A 26,825-nucleotide genomic window follows, 5' to 3' on the forward strand; every position below is an offset into this window, starting at 1 on the left:
GTAAAACAAGCTGCTTTACAATCCTCAGAGACTTAGCCTGAAGGCTGCTCTCCACAGCTACCACTAGGATAGCTTTCTTTAAAAGGTTGTCTTTAAACCTATCTACCAAGAGTCGAATTGGACTGGTGCAAGGTGGCCACTATAACTAGTGACCAGCATATGCCAGGCCAACTTCTCACACAATCCCCTACCTGTTTTGATGCTGACAATTGCCGACAGATCCCGCTGAACATTTCGACTCCACACCATATCATGCACACTGCGTAGGATTATTCCCGCTGCCCGTCTCTTGCCACTGTAGGGTGATGAGAGACTATAGATAAGAGGCACTGAGACCTACTCCTGAGTGAGCCCTGCATTGAGTAGACACAAGACATTGGCTGACTACTATATTTACGCATGACACACGCATGCACTAGTTTGGGTGGCGGATAGTTTCAAATCCGCTGTGTAAGAAGACAGGGAGAAGGGAGGGAGGGTGGGAGAAGGGAGGGAGGGTGGGAACAGTTAATGGGGTTCGTTTTTGTTTTAGTTTTATTTTTGACGAAAGGTGCAGACACAGAGGTCACACTTGGAGACAACAAGGAAACGACTGTACAGACAACTTAATGCTTGGTTACAATCGCTGATTGCCATGTCACAAATACACACGGTGATTGATGTCTCAGACCCCCAGGCGCAGGCCCTTCAGCCGTCCAGCCTTCCATTGACGGTGCTGTCGCGGAATGTGAACGGACTGGGATATAAGATAAAGTGAGGTCTTGTCCTCCAATACCTCAAATGCAAGAGTCCCGCTGTGGCACTACTCCAGGAATCACATCTGACAGGCACGACCTGCAAAGCTTTAGACAGATGGGGTTTCAAAATGGTAGTACACTCTGACTTTACCTCCGGTTCCTGGGGGGGGTGGGAATTTTAGTCAATAAGCGCTTCCCGTTGATCGTAACTGGGACCCACAAGGATGGTTTCAGCGTTAACATGTCAATGGGATGGGAAAAATTCTAACATGGTGTCAGTTTACATCCCACCGACGCTACACCAGACGGCCTTCCCAGACCTGGGAAAATTCCTACTGACACTACCACGTGGTGAGCTGATAATGGGAGGAGATTTCAATACCACTATGAATACATCCTTAGCTAGAAAGCTCCCTAGAGATCCCACTAGTGCAAACCTCAAACTGGTAGAGTTCACAGAGGCGCTAGGCTTAATAGATGCATGGAGGGCCAGGTACCCGACAGAGCAGCACTATACATTCCACTCCGGCATACATAATAGTCTCTCCAGACTGGACTATATTTTTACTTTAGCAACAGGGCGGGTGGGAGTGATGGAGATTACGCATTTACCCAGGGGTATATCGGACCACTCCCCAGTGCTCATTACATATACTACTTCCACCCTGAGACGGCGCAGATTGTTTCCAATACACCCCGGATACCTCAAAAATCCTAAAATTAGTAAACATCTCCTCAATACCACGAAGAATTATTTTGAGGAAAACCAATACTCGGCCCCCTCCCCAACAGCACTATGGGAGGCCTGTAAAACGGTGCTCCGAGGGCAAACAATCACCCTAGGTATGGGCCATAAGAGGGCACAGCGACAACAGATGGACAGTCTGGAAATGGAAGTATCTCTAGCAGAGGCAGCCCATATAGCAGATACTAATAAGGAAACAACACATAAGTTACATCTGGCAAAACAGGCATACAAAGCCTACGCACGGGAAGAGACAAACACTAAGCTCACTCGAACACAACACACTGTCTACGAACTAGGAGACAAAGCGGGTAAGCTCTTGGCAAGGCTGGGAAAAAAGGAGAGGGCCAGTAAATGGGTGGCACAGATCCGGCTAGATGATGGACAACTGACGGCTAAACCCCAACAAATAACCGAAGCACTAGTGACGCATTACAAATCTGTACACACACCAACAGCCACAGCCTCAATAGATGACAATCTTGCATTCCTCAGAGACATACACATGCCCGCGTTAGCGCAGGAGGCGGCAGCAGTTCTAGAAAAGGATATAGTGCCAGAAGAACTCGCACAGGCGATAGGCTCATTACATTCGAGTAAAGCCTTAGGGCCCAACGGAATTCCGGTGGAATTCTATAAAAAAGCAGCTTCCCAACTCATACCACATTTACTTAACATGTATACAGATAGCGCAGAGAAGGGGATCCTACACAAAGACCAGCGCCTTGCTACAATAGTTGCGATCCACAAACCTGGCAAACCACCACATGAATGTCTGTCTTATAGGCCAATTTCACTGATAAACGCTGAAGCAAAAATCATTGGCCACAAGTTTGCAGCCGCATCTCGCCACAGTGATCCAACCTGATCAATCCGGATTTATGCCCAATCGTAATACCGCACTTAATTTTAGACGGCTACATAGTGTTGTTGCGCGCAGATCCACTATAGAGGAGGACGCAGTTATCCTATCGTTGGATGCACGAATGGCGTTCGACCTTGTTGAATGGCCTTTCCTCTTTGCGGTCCTCTGTCACCTGGGATTTGGTCCCAAATTCTGTACATGGGCTCAATTGCTCTATACACAACCCTTGGCGCAGGTCGTAGTAAACGGCCATATATCGACGGACTTTCTGTTGGAAAGGGGGACGCGGCAGGGTTGCCCACTATCAACGCTCCTTTTTGCGCTAGTCTTGGAGCCTCTGGCCGCGTGGATACGACAAGATCAGGTGATACAGGGGTTGAAGTGGACAATGGGTTGGGAGGATCGCATAGCGCTTTATGCGGACGATATCCTATTATATTTGGCATCCCTGGCACACTCAATTAACTGCCTTTTAGATGTCTGTATTGCATATGGACAGGTCTCCTTGATATACCATAAACTAGACAAAATCACTTCTCCACATCCTACACGGCTCCCCACCGGGACTTCCACGAGGCTGTTCGCTTCAGATGACGGATAGTGGTTTTAAATACCTAGGAGTGTACATAACGCACAACAAATCACAGTTTATCACGCAAAATCTTACACAGCCCCTGATGAGGTTTAGAGGCGACGTCAAACATTGGCGCACGCTACCACTGACGTTGCTGGGAAGGGCAGCACTCTTTAAAATGATGGCAGTCCCCAGGTTCCTTTATGCAATACAGAACACACCGTTCCCAGTCACCCCAGCATACTTTAAAGCGATAAATGCAGAAGTGACCAGTCTGCTCTGGGAGGAAAAAACGCCCCGTATAGCCATGCAAAAACTTACGAGAAGTTGGTACGACGGTGGTATTGCCCTCCCCGATATCAAAGCATATTATTGGGTTTCCCAGCTTGTTGCCATAAACCAATGGCTCCACGTGCCCCAGGATGACCCAGCAAACCGAATGAATAGACACCTACAGGACACGGTGGGGATTATGGGTGAACTATATAATAGGGTCAGGAGAAGCAACCTCACGTGTCCGACAGCACACACTGTCCATGTCTGGGCTGAGGCACAGCGAACACTGGGATGGGAGGGAGTAATAACGCAAGCAATGCCATTATGGGACACGAAAAGGTTGGGTACACTACGCAACACTAAAGGCTTCCAACAATGGAACCTGATAGGCATAACAAGGGTTGGGGATCTATGGAAGAAAGGGGAAATGGTTACATTCGCCCACTTACAGACCACATATGAACTGGCAAAGACCGAAATATTTCGTTACATGCAGATCAGGCAGGCTCTTAAGTCAGTAATTCCACCGGGAACACGACTCGACGAATCCTCGCCACTAGAAGATAGGCTCCTGACGGAGTACCTCCACAAAAAAGCTATCTCCCAAACTTATCGCAAAATTGTAAATAACCTACCAGACCCTACAGCGGCGTTAAAGGTCAGATGGGGACTAGATGTAGGTGACATAGACGAAGCAGACTGGCGAGAGGCGCTCACGTCCCCTCGGGATGCAGCAATACCATCTAGGCTCAGGTTGGTGCAATTAAAAATCTTGCATCGCACATACTATACACGGACGCTGCTACATAAAATAAGACGGACGGACACACCACTTTGTCTTCGGCAATGTGGAGAAATACGCACACTCTTCCATACCCTATGGCAATGTCCGGAGATTGCGCAGTATTGGAGAGTGGTGATGCGCATGCTCTCACAGATGACTACGGTCACGATTCTCCCAGAGCCGAAACGCTGCCTTCTTAATGTGTGCGAGCCCACAGACTTAAATAATACAGATCAGGATTGGGTAACACTGGGCATGACATTGGCGAAGCGAAATATAGCGCAACACTGGGGATCTAGGCAGACTCCTACCCTTCACCAGTGGTGCAAGTACATGGATGTAGCAATGGTGGCGGTAAAGTCCGTCTACACTCATCGAGGGTCCAACAAAAAATGAACAAGGGTATGGGGAAAATGGAATACCTACCGTGGAACTATATGTGAACCCCCGCATGAAGATTCTATCTCAGATATTAGTGAATAATCACGATATAACTTGTACAGTTTGCGAGATGTGGTACAGTTGTTTCTTAGGTAATGTAACTTATACAGGTCAGTCTCCAATGTATATATGCAACATTGAAAGTTTAAATAACCTGCTGTGGCTCCTTGTATGCACCATCATATTCAATTGTTGTGGATGTTATTGCTATATTCTAAATGTCAAAAAAAATATTAGTTTTTGTTAAAAAGCTGAAAAGTGGCACATGTTTGCGAAGTGGGACCATTTTTAACTCTGTGCACACTGTGTCAGTGATTTGTAAGATGTGGAGCACTGCATGTATTTGAACTAGCTGCAGTCAATGTTTGTTGTAATATCAGGGAGATCAACAGGAAACCCTGGTCCAACAGACTATAAAACAGGCGCACAAACAGCTACATAACCGGTCACACAATGACCTGTCAGACCAGCCCTTTGGCCACTGCATGATTGCCCTATAGTCCAGAGTGGACCTGGGAAATTATCCCAAATTGGAAGGTAATTAATTTTATTAAAGTAAATCACATGCCTATGTTGTACATATTGAAGAGTTGACTTTATGAATAAATCAAAATGCCATTTTCAAGCAAGTGCTACACTTGCTTGGTGCCTTTAAATAGGGCTGTTCAACTCTGGGTTTTGATGCTAGACCCACATATTTCACTTTTTCTTTGATTTTTTTGATCTTTGGCCGCTGCCCCGTTTACACAGAGCCTGATACAGCCTGGTCCATGGGCAGGGGCGAAAAAGGGCGTGCCAGCTCACATCCATTAAAATATACATAAATATACCTTTCGAGTCCGGCTGAGCTCACTCGACTCCTTCAGGGGGAATGGGACAGAGCGCACTCCTCTCTGTCTAGTCAGGTTATGAAGACAGTGGCGGTGCACTCCTGAATTACAGCGCGGGAAGCTGTGCAGTGGAACCTGCACAGAGTGCCATCATCAAGTGTGCTGGTGCTATGCACAAGTTCAAGTGCTCAGTTTTTCACCTGCAGCCTCTATCCCACAATTTCACCACTTGCCGCAGGATGAAGTGGGGTCAATGAGGCATACTGACCCATTCTCACTCTGATGAGCGATGAAAGGGTGGGCTCTCGTGGCTTCAGCCACTGAGGGACGTCTAGGTGCTCCAGCCTGAAGCACCCAGGGTGCATTTTACCTCCACACCATGAGGTAGTGGAGCATATGTATGGAGGTTATGCTTTGCTGGGCTGTTGATCTCATAGGGCTCAGGGATGTGAACTCATCTGCCAGGCAAATGTCTGCGGTCTTCCTAAGATGGCATGTCTGAGCATCAGCCCACAAAGTCTAAAAAAACGGAGAAAGCTGTCAATTTTTGTAACTCACCGTAACCTGTATAGAAAACAAGAGTGGAGCTCTGAGGAACATGTTGGCAAGCCACCACTGCATTCCCATGGACTGTTACAGAGATTTGTGGGACATCCATTTTTTGTTTTTGTCAAACATGATGAAATTTTTAAGAGAATTGGCCACCATGTACTTTGTGAGAGAAAGAGGAATCAGATCGGCGAAGTCACCTCCTAACATCATAAATAAGTTGCTGATTGAATGCCTGTTTAGCACTGTTAACTAATCTATCAAATGAACTATCACAATTGCAAAATATTTGCTAGTCCCAAGGGCTACAGAGGAACCCAAGAAAAGCAACATTTTAATAATTAGATTAACTATTGATGGCATTAGTAAGAACGTTTTGTTGAAAGTGCCACTTTATGTGCATGCTTTGAGCTTTGTCTTGCACACTCTTTTCTTCTGGGACCATTTAATTGTTTCATTTTACTCCCGCCTTTTTTGCTTTTTAAAACTTTCCCGAGCAGGCTAATTTTGATGAGCTGCACATATCACTGTGCAGCGCTCGTCACAGATCAATGTGATGGAATTAGCCTCTCTTGACAGAAATCCATTCACTGCACAGCTTTAAAGGGCTGCCCATCAAAAACATAATCTCGGATCAGCGCCCAACCTTTTGATCATCTCTAACAAGAGGAAAAATAGCAGTTCTTAAAAAGTACACAGCCAGTTCTGGGAAGAAACGGCCAGTGGGGATTTAGTGCTGAGATCCATCGCCTGCAAATCTCTGAAATTTTCACAAATGATGCGTAAAGGATTACAAGCCTGGACGGCAGGCTGACTAATTGACTGCATTATATTGAGCGCACAGCTCTTGTGATCCAAGCAAGAAAAAGGGTGGCTGCAGAAGGAATGTGTGCGATAATAGGCTTTGTGGGTGGTTAAATAGACTGAAGGGACCTCGGGCAGTTTTAGGGGAAGTAAGGGAGTAGAAAAGTCAAAAAAGTCAAAAAAGTGAACCAAACCATATGCTGGCACTGATCAACGCCATTCTTGTGTAGTAGACCAAGGGACTCTAGTCAGAGGTTTATAAACCCAAAGAGAGCGGTACCGCATAGGAAGATGGTCCAGGTATCAAAGAGTCTCCTAGGAGAATATGCTGAGGTTTCTTAGAAGAACAACTCATAGAAAGATAAATCAAGATCACGACTGAAACATAGCTTGGGTCATTTATGAGAAAGAGAGGTCGGTGAAGAATCAAGTATGGTAGAGAAAGAAAAGATGGAGTGAAAGGTTCTTGTGTTAAGCGCCAAGAAATCACCCACGAGCTACCATGAGAGTGGACTGCATCCTCTACATTCCATGGGGAACGCCAGGTGCCGAATTCATAAACCCTAGTGTCTTTAGCCAGTCACTTGGCCCTAGATAAGGGCACAGCTCATGGTTAACAGCTTTTCAACTATCGTGGTGCTCTGGAGTCTTCTGGCATGAAGACTTCTAAAAGGCTAGTTATTGCATCCTTCCTTGCACTTGGACAAGAAAAATGAGAAAAGGAAAATGTGAAAAGGCAGCAGTCATGGGTATCGATCAAGACAAAATCTACTGGGTCTGTGTAAAATAAATCCGATGATGTGAATTTGAAATGGAGTACGATGGCAGTGAGGAGCGGGTCTTCAACAGCCCACATGTGATTATGTCCATTTCCAGTGCAACTGAATATGTAGGCATGTGCCCAAGTAGCCCAGACCCTCGTCGCCGCCTGGAGGGTGCCCTATCCACTGGCCCGTCAGATAGCACAGTTTAGTTGATGATCCAACTCCATAGATCTTTGAGTTAAATATATGGGTCACTGGTTCAAATCACAGCAGGGTACACCTTCATACTTCAGTGATTGCGTACCGGCAACACCTACCCCGAAAACATCCAGAGACAATGTAGTATGTAGTCTAAGGTGATAATATTAAACCCGTGGGTAAACACTAGGTGGGGTAACCATGGTACCACAAATAGCATCTCCATTTTTTGTTGCAGTTTTGGTTAAACAAAGTAAGCATGGAAGACCATCTAGAAGATGTCCTACAACATTACCATTGAAAAGATGAAAAAGCAACATGCAGTTGAACTAGTATTTTGTTTCAAAGCTCTTTACCGATACCGCCCATGTAACGGGGTTAAAACTTAAAATGTACAAGATCTCAGTAGGTAGCAATACGTTACAGAGAGATGAGGTGCAAGGGGACAGTTGCCACTTTATTTAATCCTTTAAGTACCTCTATGACCATTATGACAGTTAACGAGAAGTGCACACTCGAAGTGCATACATTATCTGGCTTACACAAAGCCTGTACATTTATCATTCTGTTGGAGATATGCCGGAAGGGCTCGGGCAGAGCCAGCACATGTAAAGGTCCGTACAATATACCCAATAAATCTTCCAGAAGATATCCTTGAAACACTACACATTGCAAGGAAGTAATGGTGAAATGCATCAGAATAACGAAGCAATTTGTCTTTGTAATGTATAGCTTTATCAGTTAAAGCATGCAACAAAGGAGGAAAGAACATTTCTCAGAAATAAATATTTGTAAACTCTAACTCCAAAAACAGTAACGAGAAACGAGAACCTATTTCGAAGCTCTTAACAAAACATTATGAATTCATGTCAGCATACTGTTAGTGGTATTAGGTATCACAACAAAGCAACACCTTAATACATAAGTAAATACAATCCTCTTTCATCTAGAATAAGCAGCCGTTCGAGTACCGGGACAGCATTAATTTTGGGTCTCCCAAAGAGTTTGACCAATAGGTGCGCCTGGTGAGCATTTGCACATACTTGAATTTCATCTGTTCTGTAGAACATCGGCCTTAAAAACTCTCAATCATAGGAATCTTCTTAGTATACATGAATTTCCGGTTACCACAGCTGCTTTTGTTCCAGAAACTATTGGCACAGCAGAGTTAGTCATGCAATTATGGATGTCCTGTTCATGTTTCTTTATTATGCAGTCAATTCAATTCAATTCAAATAGACTTTATTCGGATTTCAAAAACCATCCATAAAAGCACAGAACCTGAATTAAAATACACAGTTTAACACTACAATTTTAGGCCGCAAGTTAAAATAGCACATTAAATATGACTTGCAAATGCAACAATTAAAATACAATTATACGGTCTTACTAAACTATACATTAAGCCATCATACGTACGATATATAAAAATATACAAAAATGTAACCACTGACTTTGTAGAGGTAAAGCAGATACGATGCATTGAGTTTGTACAAATTGGCTTTAAAGTGCATGATGCATATGTAAACTAACATTGAGCTCATGCCAATTGGCTTTAAAGTGCAAAATGCATATGTAGACTAACATTAAGTTTGTGCAAAATAGGCTTTAGAGTACAAAATGCATATGTAAACAAGATCACTCAATTTTCAAAGACCTGCGTGAACATACAATTGCATTGAGAAAACCACTAACTCTAAAAATTAGTTCGTCCGATCCAAGCGTTAAAAAATGGCTATCAGCATGATTATGGTCAATCAAATCATGTTTCCTGCAGTAGGGGATTAGGTAATGTTTTGTATATTTCCTGTAAAAACCACAGCCAAAAATAAAATGGAGCATACTCTGGGTTCCACCAAGATCACAAGGGCAATGTAATTTTTCCAAATTTTTAGTGTAACCCAGTGGAAAACAAATAAGGTTTACAATGCTCCTGTCCCTAAATCTAAATAGTAAACTCCTGTTCCACCTGCCCAATTTTTTGCGTAAATAGGGCTGAGGTAGCGTCGGAGGTACAATATGTAACTCCCGGATCATTAGATAATTTATTGTGGATAGTTTCAGTGAGTCCACTCTTTCCCTCTCATTATAAAAGTGTTGATAAAGTGCCCTTCTCACCAGGTTTTTATGGGAGCGGTCAATCTGTTCGGGATCTGTGAAAAGGTGACCATAATTGACACTCACAAGGCTCCTTTCCACCGCATTTATCCAGGGGATTAAACTCGAGTTCTCGCTTTTCAAGCAATCCATAATGATTTCAAGGGAAAGGGAAGCTGCTGGGTTTTGCCAAATCCTTAACCAAAATAATGCAGGTCTGGCCCTTATAAAATCCTCGATGTAATGTAATTTTAGTTCTTTATGACATACGAAGGTCGGTGCACTGAAAACCCCCCCCAGGATCTTCCGACAGAATCTATTCTCTTCTCTTTGTAGTTCTGAGCAGTTCGAGAACCCCCAGACTTCTGCTCCATACGTTCCGGTTGGGAGACATTGAGTCCGATAGATTTGTAATAGACTGGAAACCACATTGGCCCGACGTGGTTGACGAAGAGAGGTAACAGAATTAATGGATTTAGAGACTTTATTCCTCCCCATTGCAACATGTGGTTGCCATGAACCGCTATTAGAGAATAGCAGGCCCAGATAAGGGAAAGTGCAAGTGCTTTTTAAGGTGTTTTGACCTATTGTAATCTTTGAGATTTTATAATTTTTTGGGCCGCAGGTCATTATAAAAGATTTGCTAAAATTAGTACACAAGCCTAGATCAGACATATGGTTAACAAATCCCGATATTAAAATGCGCAGAGCATTCGGGGTGCGGCCCATAAGGACAGCATCATCTGCGTAAAGTAACGCCGGGATAGGTCTCTGATTAATAATAGGGACGAATTGTGTGTTTTATTCAAAGTTTTTTAAATTGTGTTTGTTAGGATTGTATGTGTCTTTTATGATATTAATTTATCGAATAAAGGAATTTTGACTGACTGACTGACTAATAGGGACGTCCTTTGTCAGGTTACATAGGGAGTTAGTTAATTCATTGATGTATAGTATAAAAAGCAAGGGGGCCAAGACGCAGCCTTGTCTCACCCCCTTGCCAATTAAAATATCATTTGAAACCTCACCTTCGTTATTTATTCGTACTCTAGCTTTCAATTTGCGATGGAGGTTGGCTAAAAAGTGGACTAAAGGTTCATCTAAGCCATAATTTAAAAGAATAGACCATAAGCGAGAACGGTTTACAAAATCAAAAGCTGAACTTAAGTCCATAAAACCAAAATATAAGGGGGATTGTTTGGCTCTTGTATATTTGGCCATTAGGAGATTGAGATTCAAGCATTGTTCCACCGTGCCAAGTTTACTCCTAAAACCCAACTGGCAACGATGGATGATAGAGTTCTCATTGGTCCAAGTACTAATTTTATTAAATAGAACCCTTCCAAGGACCTTCAGGGTGTTATCAATCAAAGATATTGGTCGATAACACCCCGGGTCCATCCTATTTCCTTTTTTAAAAATGGGTACGATGGTACTGTTGGACCATGTCGAGGGGATGGATTTCTTGCTCAAGTTATTAAAAAGGTTGCAAAGTAAGGGGGCCCAGAAACAGATGTTAGATTTTATCTGGTCAATGGACAGGCCGTCAGGGCCAGGAGCCTTATTGCCGGCACTATTGTCGATGGCTTCCTCCACCTCCTCTAATGTTATAGCTATAGTACTATCAGGGAAGATATCCTCGGTTGGATCTCCAACCGCGGCATAAAGCTTAGAGAAATGATTAACCCATGAATCACCTGTGATATTGCAGTTTATCGGGGTAATGTTACTACCCAGGGCTCTCAAATCCTTTACTTCTCTCCAAAACCCTGTCGAGTCTTTTAGAACAGCAGTTTTAGTTAGATTGTCCCAGTGGCTTATTAACAACTCCTCAGATCTAGCTTTTAATGTATGTTTATATTTAAGACGTAATGATCTGACGAGGGACACATCTCGGGGTTTAGCTTCCAAGGCCCTTCTGAGCTCTCTATTAGCCTTCGAGCAATTGGTGTCAAACCATCTATGGTTGTTTATGTTGTTCTCTTTTATGGGTTTGGAGATTGCCCTTTTTATAACTGCACATAAATCGCAGAAAGACTTGATTATATCAGTGCCGCCAAGTGTTAGGCAGTTAGCGATCAATAGAGGGTGATTCTTAATCACGTTAGCTAAAATCTCTTGGTTATCAATCCCTCTCCATACAATCCTAAGCCTATCTGTAGATGTAACAATGTTTGAGGCCCCAATCACATGTGGGCCTATAGGTTTTTTAATGGATTTAAGGCGAATTACTATTGGCAGGTGATCACTATATGAACTGCTAACAACCTCAGATTTGAGTAATACACTACTGAGGAGGGAGGAGGTAAACATATAGTCAATAGTTGTTAAACTACCACGGCCAATGTAGGTGGGGGCCGGTGCTTTTTCCTCAGCAATTCCACCGTGGCCCATTACATCATCTAAATCCCTACTATATAATAAGTCCAATAGTTCGGATCCTCGTCTACAAGGCGGGGATGTAGAATGAATGTGAGCATTGAAATCTCCGCCTACACAAATACCATCAAATTGGCCATACTTTTCACCATTAACAATTTCATCAATAAAATTAAACAGTTCTAAAAAAATGGGATTAGGATGGTTAACGAAATCATTGTTATAAAAGTTTATAAAACAAATCTTTAACCTTGCAACATATTTCACGGCTATCAAGTGTTTGCTGACCACATTTAATTGTTCAATTATCGCATCCTTGGAAATTTTTGCCCAGATAGATAGACCGCCACTGGGTCGCCCCATAGCAGGAGGTGGTACAATTAGGTTATGACAGAAGAAACCCTCCAGTAATTGAACACAAGTGCACCAAGTTTCTTGCAACATTACCACATCAAAATTGCTTATCCAGGTAACCCATTCTTTAATTTTCATCTTTCCTGGGAGCCCAGCGATGTTCCAACTAATGATACTCAAGGTATCAATCGGTGAAATAATGGGCAAAGAAGGAAGGGCAATGGGGAGATCGGGGCATACTACATGAGGAGGTACTGATCTACCTGGGCATATCTTGTGGATACATGTGGGATTTAATTCTTCCAAAGGAACAATACTAGTAACCTCATCGGATATGTTAGAGCATATTGGTGGTAGTCAATCTAGACTTCCTAAATCAGATAGGGCGGAAAATCTATTAAATAAAGGAAAAATAGTAGGGGCCGTTTGAGGTGGTCTATGGGGAGGCCTATAAAAATAACCCAATGGAAGGAGAGTTATTGCAGTGGAGAAACTGACGTGAGTGTTATGGTTATCCATAAAAAATCTAACTGAATTTGGGTGTCTGAAGTTAATCACTATACAGTCCCCACTAATGTTTTTGTGCTGTGGACCCACCCAACTCACCCGACGGGTTGATATGATTTCATTTGAGATGTCCCATCTTGCCCCTTTATGTTTGGTCAACCAATCGATACATTTGTTGTGTAATTGAGCCCATGACTCATTTTGACCTTCTTTAAGGGCAGGGACACCTGCTAAAACTAAAACGTATGGGCTGGCTCCTGGGGTAAGTGAAGTGACGGCCCTTGATTATTAGTGGGTCTATTTTTTACAGGTACACCTCCACTGTTACTTGCGCCATCCATAGTAATGCCTGTCCTAACTAGTGAGGTGGCTAATGGAATGGTGGTAGCCTTGATATTTGAACTTACAATTTTGGCCGTTGCAATTCCTGTTACTTCAGAGGGGTCATAGGTTAAACCAATGTTACGTACGGGTGGGGTATTAGCTAGGCTGCAGTTAGAGAAAGCATTTTTAGAAATAGTTGGGCCTTTGATGTTGCTAGACCCAAGATCAGTAGTAACGGCCGAACCCCCCCCTCCCTCATACCATTGCATAGTAATTCTAACTCCTTCATAAATTTCTCGCCCCGGAGAGCATCTAAACTGATAATGCCTTTCCTTTTAGTTTCCTCTTTTTTTACAAGGTTTTCAATTTTATCTAGTCTCTTAAAAATAGTATTAAATTGTTTAGCTATTTGAATTTCAACTTATTTAAAAACGGTATCTACAATAGTTTCAATCAAGTTGCCATTGAGTTTGGGTTGGGTATTTCGGTCGAAGAACTCAGTCTGCGTACAGACAGCGTTATCAATTCCCTCAGAAGGCAACGTGAAATCCCCACAAATGCCTTTGTCCGGAGCTGGAGGCTGTGGTCTGCAGGCAGAGGCAAGGAGTCTCTCAGTGCCTTTGTCCGATAGTGATAGTGGAGGCAATAAATCCTCGGTGACAATTGGTGTTACTATTTCACAGTCTTTATCTTTATGCCACATGCTTTGTGGGGTGGGTTGATTTCTGCAGCGGCTTAGTTGTTTTCTTTTATTTACAACACTTTTGGCAGGGCCTCTCTTGCGTTTTTCCCCTGCTGTTTTGTTAATAGATGGCGTTATATCTGTTACAAGTTCCAATGAAGTATCAGTGACAGGGACAGTCGCCAAACTAGTGGCTCCGGGAATGGGGGCTGATATGTCAGCTTGGGCAGTTGGTTTGGTAACAATTACAGCAGGTGAGAGTGGGAGGCCATGATTCGAAGTAGCCTTTGAAGATTGAGAACAGGCGGGAGTGATAGTAGATTGTCCAATGGACATCCTTCTTTCGGTGTCTGCTATCTCATTGGTGACCATAGTAAGGGCATTGGTCAGCAGTTTATCAAACGATGTAGTCAGCTCAGTGGGGACAGCAGGGGCTACAAGTGCAATCGTGTTAGTGCGTTTCCCCATAGTGTGTTTAGTTACCTTCGCAGCCTGTTGTCAAAAGAGCGATGGCCCGCCCGACCGCTGGTGACCACTGAGGGCCACAGAGGGCCCGCCCTTTGCCCGGGCTTAGCCCGGCGCCGCCCGCGCACGTCCCACGACGCGGAGGGAGCCTCGCTGATTTAAGCGCCTCCGGGCGCGACGGCGGCCGGAAGTGCACCAGCGCCGCTAAGCAGGCTGGGGGATGTAGTTGGTAGGGCGGCAAGCAGCGTTGCAGCAGGATTCCAGGTGCCCCAGGTACGTGCTGGTGTGAGGCTGGTGTAAGGCTTACTGGTTGTAGCCTGGTGTCCTCGAAAATGCTCCCCCGCTCCACCGAGGGAGCCTCGCTGATTTAAGCGCCTCCGGGCGCGACGGCGGCCGGAAGTGCACCAGCGCCGCTAAGCAGGCTGGGGAATGTAGTTGGTAGGGCAGCAAGCAGCGTTGCAGCAGGATTCCAGGTGCCCCAGGTACGTGCTGGTGTGAGGCTGGTGTAAGGCTTACTGGTTGTAGCCTGGTGTCCTCGAAAATGCTCCCCCCCAATGCAGTCAATAGTCTCTCCCTAACATAGGTTTTATTTTGACATCATTGGTACACAATCATAGGCTTGATTCACAACCTGCATTTGCAGTACCTTTTGTCGCAGTACAAAACATTCTACAAATTGCAATTCACAAACTAAGTACAGAGTTTTACACCTCCACATTACCTATATGTAGTAGTATCCTGTTCCTTGTTAATGTTATGCCATTTTCACCTCCTGCTCAGCCAGTGTGTTTGTGCCGTGTGCTGCATGGAATGTTGGAGTGATGATGCAGTTCGGAATGTTGGGAGCCTGTGCGGTGAAGTGACAGTTGAGAATGGGCTGAGCAGCAGGCAGGCTGCACCCGGTGGGGCTGCTCTACAGAACTCAACTACCTGCTCTTCTGAACCTGTAACCTACTTCAATAAAACATCTTGAACGTCATCCTACCTGCGTGGACCTTCATTACTACACTATACTTATGTGTGAGGAATTCTAAACCACATAAATCTAAGTTTTAGTAGTAAATGTGGAAGGGACACAGGGGAGTGGCTTAAATGAGGGGCAAACCTAGTACAAAAGTGCATAAGATTATAGAGGCGTATGAGGCTTTAGGGACAGTCAGGGAGGTATTTAGAGAGGGACATGACCCACCCACACAAGAGTAAAGTAATTGCAATACTCAGGGGGTCGAGATATGAAACATACACTTTTGTAGCAAGTTTTAACTCCGAGTTTGTAAATACAGAAAGTAGTAAACTTAATACGAAGTATAAATGTACTCAAAAGTGTAAGATGCCTTTTTGAATCAGGCCCCATCTGTTTTACTGAGTGTACCGCCATCTGCCATTTTTTTTAACACCACAGTTTCTTTCTTCCTTTTATCCCTGCATGGAGTTTGCTTTTCAGTAGTCTAGGCAGAATCCTATGTATTCTACTACAAAGACTTAACATTGTTACTGCACCTCCAGAAAAAGAGAAAGGACCTTGGCAACTCATCTCAGCTCACAAACTAGTGCGGTCAGCGACTATGTTAGGGCAAGCAACTACATAGATGCAGCTAATGTCATGTAGTTAGAATGACAATGTAATTTCTCCCTCATTTATATTCGTACCATGTGTCAGCAACTAAGAGGTTTTCAACCCTTTGAGGAGTGCATAGCTCAGAACAGTACAGGTAGGAAGGAATTTGAGGTCCCATATGACAAGGGCACAAAGAGTATTACACCGTTTTTAACTTGCAGCTCTCAATATGTGATATCCATTTTAGAATACCCCTACAACAAAAGGTAAGTTAGCAGCACCATCTGTCAAGAAAAAGATTTTAGAATATATGCAAGCTATCGATATTGGTGACCCACATTATCCAATGGCCAGGCATTTCAATTAAATGCATTACAGCGACAGAGCCAAGCTCTCCTATGTTGATGTAGAACAGGTCCCACATAATATGAGGGGAGGAGAACTCAGCTACTCAGAAGACAATAATGTGAACACATCACAGATCTAGAAATTACGGGTTCACTAGGCTAGAATACTGAAGAAAAGCTTAAAGTCCACCTGGACGATGAGTGATGTTTGGCCATAAATGTACCTATACCTGTACAAAATATTGATGTTTTTTTTCTTTGTTGGTGGTTCCCTGGGCTAATTCAAATCTGCACATATATTTTGTTTATTAGAGCAGGAAAGGAAGGGAATTTTGTGTGAGATGTGGTGAAGCCTTTTGGAGGGAGACCCTTTCCTTTTTCTTCTGATATACACATGGGTGTCCGAGAATCTGCACAGAGAAGATATTCACAATTTCACATTATATGTTGTTAGGGAGCTTACCATTATGATAGTGATTTATTCATTCTTGCTTTATTTAACTCATGTATTCTTTGCACGTCATGGTCGGTTGAGGTTGCTCTATTCTGCTTCATTCATGCTCACTGTGGCTTGATGTGAGTGGATCATTTCGAATTTGTCTCAGAGTCTAATCTAACACAGTCTCTGTCCCTGCTGACAATTTATCATTCTTTGATTTGGAACAAGTTTGGAATTTAAAATTTTAGGCTATGTGACGTTTGGACATATCATTAGGATGGCCATGAACTGCTGTGAGGCATTTGTTGGATAAATTAAGAACACCTTTCTGCAGCGCAGCTCCCTGGCACATACTGGAGGTACCTGGTGGGCTAGTTGGCCGCCTGGGGACCTCAGGATTCAAGGGGACTTAATCCCCCAACTTAAAACACCCCACAGGGTGCGTTTGCACAGTGGTGAAGGTAGGGGGCGGGGCCTGAGGTGATATGCGTGCAAACACGCCCTATGGCGCGTTTTAAGTTGGGGAATTAATTCCTCTTCATTCCTGAGGGTCCCTGAGGACCAACTAGCCCACCAGGTACCTCCAGTAAGCGTCACGGAGCTGCGTTGCAGAGTGTTGTAAAAAGGGGCGTGGCCTCTGAACACCTCTGTGCAATGCAGCTCCCTGGCGCATACTGGAGGTACCTGGTGGGCTAGTTGGCCCCCAGGGGAGCTCAGGATTGAAGAGGAATTAATTCCCCAACTTAAAACGCACCACAGGGCGTGTTTGCACACGTCACCTCAGGCCCCGCCCCCTTCCTTCACCATTGTACAAATATTCCTCTAAAATCAGCCAAACTACGAATTCCGATTTACTCACCTGTTATCAGAAGAGAACCCAGGGCTGCATCTTTTAGCCCAGCACTGACTCTGAAAAGTAATTCTAAGCGTACTTCCCGTAACTTGTATTTCCTTCCAAAGGAATCCATTGTGTGGTTTTCACCAGAAAAGTTAATAAGTGTCCATTTTTGAAACGTACAAATATTCCTCTAAAATCAGCCGAACTACGAATTCCAATTTACTCACCAGTAATCAGGAGAGAACCCAGTGCTGCATCTTTTAGCCCAGCACTGACCCTGAAAAGTAATTCTAAGCGTAGTTACCAGTAACTTGTATTTCCTTCCATAGGAATCCATTGTGGGGTTTTCACCAGAAAAGTTTCTAAGTGTCTATTTTCAGAAACTAAAAATATTCCTAAAAAATCGTCTGTATGACTTAAACACATTCTTTCAACTGTTTACAGGAGGTTGGCCAGTGCTGGATCCAGGATCCACCACTGAGTTAGAAAAAGTAACGATAAAACTACTTACCTACTAAGTGAATTTTCTGCCGTAGGATAACATTGGTGATTCTATGTGAAATTTTTTCGAAGTGTCAACTTTTAAAATACAATAATATTCCTTAAAAATAACTACTGTAACCAAAACGCTTTTATGTCCAAGAACTGAATCTAGGATCCAGTCCTGTGGTTAGAAAAGTAATCCATAAAGTAACTAATTGCATTTAACTAGAAATTCACATTGAGCTCAATGTTGCTTTGTGTTTGAAATTGGGTTGGCCATTGTAACAACTGTAACTACTGTACTTAAAAGTCCGTTGCCTATTTGCCAAGTATTTAAACTAAAGTAATTCATTCTGAGAAAGTATATTTTGTATTGTAATGTATAATGTAATTAAAAAAATATATCTAAAAATAAATAGTTTAAAAAATGTAGTAAATCAGTATCAAAAAAATCAGTATAACAATTAATACATTAAAAATTGTCATTTACAAAACCTTTGAAATTCACTGAAAAAAACATAGGTTTCAGGCCTGATATAGTTAGGAATGAGCATTTAAAAAACCTTTGAAATTCACTGAAAAAACCATAGGTTTCAGGCCTGATATAGTTAGGAATTGGCATTTAAAAAACCTTTGAAATTCACTGAAAAAACCAAAAGTTTCAGGGGCATTATAGTTAGGAATTGGCATTTAAAAAACCTTAGAAATTCACTGAAAAAACCATAGGTTTCAGGGGCGTTATAGTTATCTGGACATTTCCCTCGTACGAAACCCTAGAAATTCCCCTGTTATAGTTAGTTCAGCTAACTATAACTCGCGCCCCCGCAATGCACTGCTGATGACGTCACATATTACATCACTCATGACATGGTCAGTGACATCACTCATGACATCACTGATGACATCTCAAATGACATCACTGATGACATCACTGATGACGTCATCCAGTGACTGTGTGTTTCTGTAAAGTTTAAATATATTTTATATATTTATAGTGAAAGGCCTGTGGAAGAATGAGTGGGTGTACAAGTGTGAGAATGGATTATTTTCTAGGTGCGTAACTGACTCTATAAGTGAGTCATTAAATGTATCTTACTGCGGACTAGTGACTAAACTGTGTGAATGTCTGTATGTGTCTGTGTGTAGGTGTATAAGTGGCTGCATGGTTTTGTGAATAGCCATATGAGTGTCTATATGGGTTATTGATTGGTTGTCTGAGTATCTGTATGGGTGCCTGAGTGTTTGTGTGGGTAGGGTGTGTGTGACTCTATGCATATGTGTGTGAGTGGGTGATTCTATGGGTGCATGGTTTTAAGAGTGCATCTGTGATCAACTGTATGGTTGGGTGAGTGTATGTATGGGTGTGTTAGGGATTGAATGTATATCTCAGTGGTACATGTGTGACTAACTACATATGTGAAAGGCAGTATATATGCATGTAAGAGTATATAAGTGGGTATATGTGAGAGTGTGTGATTGTGAGAGTGGCTGTATGGATGAGTGTGCGCTTGTATCAATGATTGTATAAGAGCGTAAGAATGTGGTACTATTTTTATGAGTAAGTGAACTTGAGTGTGTTTAACTGTATAGGTGATTAAATTGGACTGTGTTTAATTACTTGCACGACTGACTAGGTGTGTCAGTACCTCAATGGATGATTGGCGGTCTGTGAGTGTCTATATAGGTGTATAAATGCATATGATAGTCTTGTACGGAGTGACTGTAAGTATGAGTGACTGTAGAGGTGAGTGAGTGGAGCTGAATTGTAGACCTAAGAGTGGGTATGTAGCTATTGGTATTGGAGTATCTATGGTTTTGAGAATGGACGTCTGAAATTTTGAGTTGGTGTATCAAAGGTTAAATTAGGGTGTGAGAAGATGCAGTGATTTATCACATGGATGATGTCATCACTGATGTCATCAGTGATGTCATTTGAGATGTCATCAGTGATGCCATGAGTGATGTCACTGACCATGTCATGAGTGATGTAATATGTGACATCATCAGCAGTGCATTGCGGGGGCGCGAGTTATAGTTAGCTGAACTAACTATAACAGGGGAATTTCTAGGGTTTTGTACGAGGGAAATGTCCAGCTAACTATAACGCCCATATATATATATATATATATATATATATATATATATATATATATATATATATATATATATATATATATATATATATATATATGTATATATATATATATAAAAGCAGCACCTGTGCAGCAGCGCAAGTAGACGTCCGTACTCTGGACACATTTTCAAATTACATTTATTAGGCTAACGCCTTTCTACCTACCCGGTCTTTTTCAAAGCCATGTGTGACAGTAGTGCCCAATCCCCTTTAAACACAAGTTTCCAACAAACAAACATGAAAGAAAGACTTGCGGGTACGTACATTGGTTGTACAATAAAAGAAGACTAGTGTCGTAGAATATATAAACACATGAAATAAATTTGATTCTCATATTGTGGTAAATATTTCGTTACCGGTACTATTTTTATGCGGTAAAGTCTTAGTGAGAATAACTCAGTAAAAATAAGAGGCAGAATCCGTGGTATTAGAGGTTTTAAAGGGCTTTATTCCTATACAAAGGAATACAATTCGAATTGTGGGCCTTCTATTCCATCACCACGAAAGTTCAGGAAGGAAGGGGGCATATATTATTGACAGATAGGCAGTTTTATAGAAAATACATTACAGTGAAACAGATGCAAGAGGCGTGACAGCTGATAATACAGGAAAACTGTGCATACGTAACAAATAGAGGCGTAAACATGGGTGTAACTAAAATACGTCATTAAACATGATGTCACAAGTGGGTGGATCCATGAAAGAATCCTGCAATGTCAGCAGAAATGTTTGGCAGAGATGCGCGCGCAGCCGCATGACGTGTGATTGACGTGCAACTAGAGGGTGAAGGGGACTTGACATTTAGCTCTACATGTGGAGACAGAAGTCTGGGGGTCATGTCAACCTAATCCCAAATCATATCTAATATCCTATGTTTAAAGAACTGTGTTATCCAAAAAGAGAGGTCTCTTAGGATAGAATCTTATTCTATACTGACTATACTGACTGTTAGTGCGTGTACAAGCGTCTAAGTGTCTACACTAGATGCGAGGGGGTAGGAATATTCCATGGTAACGGGGCTATGAATTACTTGCATGAGGACAGCGAGGCCTGGCCCCTTTTCACGGTAGCTGGAGGAATGTTTACCTAAACTGCTAGACAGGAATGCATCGGATGAGGAGGGAGGAGATAATCTTGAAGGTGAAATACAGTTTTTGGCAGGCAATATGCTGGATCAGGCACCGTTAGCCGCGCAGGGAGTAGGACAAAGTACATGGATACAGATGCAGGCTCAGACTGGAGCTTTCAGAGGCAGAAGGCAGGAAAAGGCTTGATGACAGAATTCAGGGCCTACTCGCCTGAATCTGTAAAATGTGGAAAGTGAACCACATAAAGTCGGTGGCCTTTCATACTTAGGAATGGAATATCGGACCCATTCATGGCGGATCTGAAAGAGGACATGTTGACGGTGGACGCACACATATTTGCGTCTTCAAAACTGGAGTAGGAGGGAACATACATGTACTTATAGCATGTACATGGAGCCGTTGGGGTCTACGATAGGGGACATAACTGATCACAAAATTCATATTTCCTCATTCCCTCCTTGTCCCCTACGGACCCTCAGGAGATATCGATCTTCATCAATCCATCGATCTGTTCATATAGCATCATTTGCTCTTCTTTCTTCTTCCGGGATCTTGAATGAAAACGTGGATGTGGGATACACGATGTGGCACACAGACCACAAATCGCTGGCCCACATTGTAGACATAAACAGCAACTGAATAGTATGAGAAAGCCAATACCTAGGAAGGATAGTATTCTCCATCCCCAGGCTGACAACACGCCCCAGAACCAACCGGACCAAGTCCAGGTGCCTGGACTCTGGTGTATCTGGCTTATAATCTTATGAAGGCGGGTTATGGCTTTATATACTGACGGCGAATTTTCTGGTATGAAAATGCAACAACTTGATCCGATGACCCTACAAGCTCCGCCCCTATCGGCCAGGATGACGTCAAGGACAAGACGATTTTGAAGCACAACAATCCGCATGGCAGACTGCTCTTCTGTTAAATTGCCTAAGGCGGAAATAGTTTCATTCACTACTGCTTCAAGGGTTCTGGTTAATCTACGTATCAGCTTACTATTAGTGACTGTACCTATATAGGGAAAGAATCCTTTATTGAAATCTGTGTATTTTTCCCATGCTGTTTCAGTGTAATCGACAATTGGGAGATCTCTCTGTTGTCTATTGTGTACTAAATGGGTATTTCTATGATAATCAGGAGGAGCCAGGAAAACAGGTGGCAGAAGGAATGCTATGTAACAGGTACCATCCCAATCTAGAGGTAGACATATATATGCGGTCTGGCCACATATGAAGTAGGAATGATGGGAAGCTCTAAATGTAGACTTGCCTTGATCACTGAATTTTATTACAGTGGTGCATTTACTATGGCCCATGTGTATGGAACCATTCTTTCTTATACATAATTCCCCTTTTACTGGGAATACTGACATGGCGGGCAAGATTGGTGTAGCTTCATATTCAACGTTCAGGATCATGAGGTTAAGTGTAAAATTACCTAATCCATATACTTCATTTTCTAGATCAGTTCCTGTTCTTTTGGGGAGTCCCTCCTTGTTAGGGTAGCAGACTTTAAGCAAAACTAAGTTCAGGTTTCCCCATACCCAGTTGTCTTGATAAACTGCGGAATGTGAATCTAGGGAATTAATCAAACTAAACCATGCTCCACAGGAGCCATTGTGTGTGAACGGATATGGAAAGAGGGGCAAAACTCCCTTATAGTTCTGATAGGGAGGGAGTCGGCCACATAGCCAACAATTTGTGGCATTGCTGGTCTGATGGGAATGATGTAACATACTAATAAATGTGTTGTTGCGCAGCGCAAATCTATATGACAACTCATGCGGAGGTAATTCGCTAAAAGAATGTTCTGCAGTTACATTGTAAGCACGTTTAAGAATAGGGTAATACATATGCAATAGTATGCTAAAAATAATGATCAGAAGACTTAGAAAAAACAAAATTAATAATGTTACTGTGCAGTGACTACGAAGTAATTTACAATACGCATGCTTTTTGAGCTGCATTCGTTGATTTCTTTCTCTATTCCGGTCTAGAGGATACATGTCAGAGACAAATTCAACGGATTCACCTTGGAGAGGACTTAAACAATCAAATTGTCTGACTTACTAGACCTCAATTTTAGTTTATAAAGTTCTGGTTTTGTTAATTCAGCCAAGGGGAGCTTTGAGTCTGTCTGTGAGGGAATACAGGGTTGAGTAATTACACTGGATGGTAGTCCATAAAATTTCTTGATATGACTCGAGTGCAACCACCCTTTCCGTCCTTCGATTTTCACGGCAGTCCTTGTGGTGAGTAGAACCAACTTCGGTGACTTCCACCTAGGATCCAGTTGGGTCTTCCGGTCGAAATTCCTGACCAAAACCAGGTCACCAGGAACCACGTCATGGGGCTTCACCTCAGTATTATCGGGAAAAGCTGCGGCTACCTGTGAACGACAAGATTGTAGTGCAGACATCAAGGAAGCCAGGTAATCTGTCAGCATATTACAGTCAACATCAGTGATTTTGCGAGGTATAGGCGTCCCCCACATATTTGGTGGTCTACCGAAGACCACCTCGTACGGGGATAGCCCTGTTCGAGAATGTGCTACCATTCTCATGTAAAAGAGCGCAACTGGTAAGGCTACTATCCAGTCGACACCTTTCTCCCTACATATTTTGGACAATCTAATTTTCAGAGTTTGATTATGGCGTTCCACGAGACCTGCCGCCTCGGGATGTCGGACACAGTGAAATTTCCATTGGTAGCCTAACAAAAGGGAAACGTGTTTCATTAGTTCGGATGAGAACGGCTGGCCGTTATCTGAGTAGACAACACGTGGTAAACCGTACCGTGGGAAGAATTCTCGAACTAACTGTTTGGCAGTAGTCGGAGCAGTGTAATCTGAAACCGGGTATGCTTCTGTCCAACGGGAAAGAGCACAGACAACTACGAGAACATATTTGAATCCTCGACATCGTTCCATCTGGATATAATCCATCTGGAGGACTTCAAAAGCATGATCGGGAGGTTGAAATCCACCCTGCTCTACGGGGATGCTTTTACCTGGATTAAACTGACAACATATCATACAGGTACGAACTTTTTGTTTAGCTGCTGCTCGTAAGTGTTTGTTGAACCAAATGTGTTGAATGCTGTCTAGCATAGCTTTTTCTCCTAGGTGCGCTGGACTATGTATTGTGTTAATGATAACTTGAACCATTGAGTCGGGAAGAAACCATGTAGATTTTTCCTTCGTCATCCATCCTTGATCCGTTTGGATCCCTCCTAATTCAGTCCATTTCTTTATTTCTTCTGGTGTAGCATGTGTCTGTATGTCAATTACATCAAGGGCGGGATCCTTAACTGTCATGCAATGTGTTGGTGTCGGAACTATTGTCTTTGTCATGTCAGTTGTGTGAGTCTGATTCTGAGCAGTCTGTTTAGCTGTTCTGTCAGCTAGGTCATTACCCTGAGAAATGATATCGGTAACTTTTGTATGGGCTTTGCATTTCATAATCGATATTGCAGTAGGTAGATGAATTGCGTCTAATAGGGCTTGAATGAGGGGTCCGTGTTGGATGTGGGCACCGTGAGAAGTTAAATAACCTCTCTCTCGCCACAGTACGCCGAAGTCATGGACGACTCCGAATGCATAACGTGAATCTGTGTATATATTGACTTTCTTATTTGTGGCTTGAATACAGGCTTGTGTCAGAGCGATGAGCTCTGCTGCTTGAGCTGACAAAGTGTTAATACAATTTGTTTCAATGATTTCAGTGTCTGTTGTGACTGCGTAAGCGGCCACTAGCTCTCCTGTACTTGTTCTCATACATGACCCATCTACATACAATGTCAAGTCTGGATCTGACAAAGGGATATCTGTCAAGTCTTGTCTGGGTTTCGTCGTGATAGTAATGACTTCGACACAATCATGTGCCAATGGATCTGTTCCGCCCACTGGTAACAGTGTGGCAGGATTTAATGTATTACAACGTCTGATTTCTATGTGTGGCTGAAATAATGTCAGTTCGTAACCGGTGAGTCTCGCTATAGTCAAGTGTTGTGTTTGTGTGCGGTTCAGGAGAACCTCTACTGCGTGTGGGACTTGTACTGTCAATTGATGTCCTAACACTATGGCATCGCTTTGTCTGATTGCTAAAGCTGTTGCTGCCACCGATTTCAGGCACGCAGGAAGAGCCTGAGCTACTGGATCTAATGTACTAGAGAAATAAGCACATGGTTTGTGTGATCCTGCTTGTTCCTGAGTGAGTACTGACAAAGCAGTACCTTCGCGTTCTGTAACAAAGAGTGTAAACTGTTTACTGTAACATGGTGTTGCTAAAACAGGTGCTTGGCATAAAGCTTTCTTTAAGCTTTCAAAGGCGTGTGTATGTTCTTGAGTCCAAGGGAGGACAGTCGATGTGGCTGCCTCCTGTGTTGTCAACTGGATAAGTGGTTTTGCTAGAAATGCATATTGAGGGATCCACTGCCTACAGTATGAAGTGAGGCCTATGAAAGCCCGCACCTCCTTTTGTGTCTTGGGTGGTGGCATGTTAGCGATTAACTGGATGCGGTCGAGTGTAAGCTGCCTTCCCTCCTTGGACAGCGAGTGTCCAAGGTAAACAACTCGCTGGACACAGAATTGCAGCTTAGAAGGGGACACCTTGTGCCCCTTGTCGGCCAGAAATTTCAAAACCGTCAGTGACGCTTTTTCACATTTAGGTTCGCTTCGAGCGGTGATCAGCAGATCATCGACATATTGAAGCAAGGCAGTGTTAACTGGCATGTGGATACTGTCAAGTTCTCGTTTCAGTGCTTGGCTATAGATGCTGGGGCTTTCTGTAAATCCTTGAGGTGCGCGTGTGAATTTAAAACTTCGTCCATTTAAACTGAATCCGAACAAATATTGACTTTCCGGATCTATTGGGACACTAAAGAAAGCATTCTTGAGATCAATTACAGTGAAGAACGTTGCTTCTGAGTCAATAGCTGTGAGTAATGAAGAGATATCTGGGACCACAGGGTATTGTGGTACAATACATTTATTTAATTCGCGCAGATCAATAACTAATCGATATACTGGTGGTGCTTTTGGATCCGTTCTTTTAAGAATCGGAATTATCGGGGAATTACATACATTTGAGTCTGTTTCGACAACCACTCCTTGTGCAATGAGCTCGTCAATGATTTGCAGCAAAGCCACAACAGCATCGGGTGGTAACTTGTATTGTCGTATTCGTGGTAGTATTACTCCTGTTTTTAGTGTGACACGATATGGTGTAATATTCATGCAACCAACATCAGTGGGGCCTTGTGCCCATAAATGTGTAGGTAAATTCTGCAGTCGGTGATCCATGTCTCTGGACACGTAGTGACCTTTAAAGTCACGTAAAAATAGTCGTACTCCTTCCGGAGAACAACATATTATAGCTCCTAGAGCTTTCAATGTTTTTATACCTAACAAATTTTCTGGACATGATTTAGTAAGCAATAAATCTGTAGTACGTGTCAATGGACCAATTGCAAGTGGAAGAGGTTGTGTTACGTCGTTTATTATAGGTTTTCCTGAGAATCCAAGGGAAATATTCTGTGAGCCTGAGAGGGGTGCCCCT

The sequence above is a fragment of the Triturus cristatus genome, chromosome 7 (genome assembly GCF_964204655.1).
Source record: "Triturus cristatus chromosome 7, aTriCri1.1, whole genome shotgun sequence".
Classification (NCBI taxonomy): domain Eukaryota; kingdom Metazoa; phylum Chordata; class Amphibia; order Caudata; family Salamandridae; genus Triturus; species Triturus cristatus.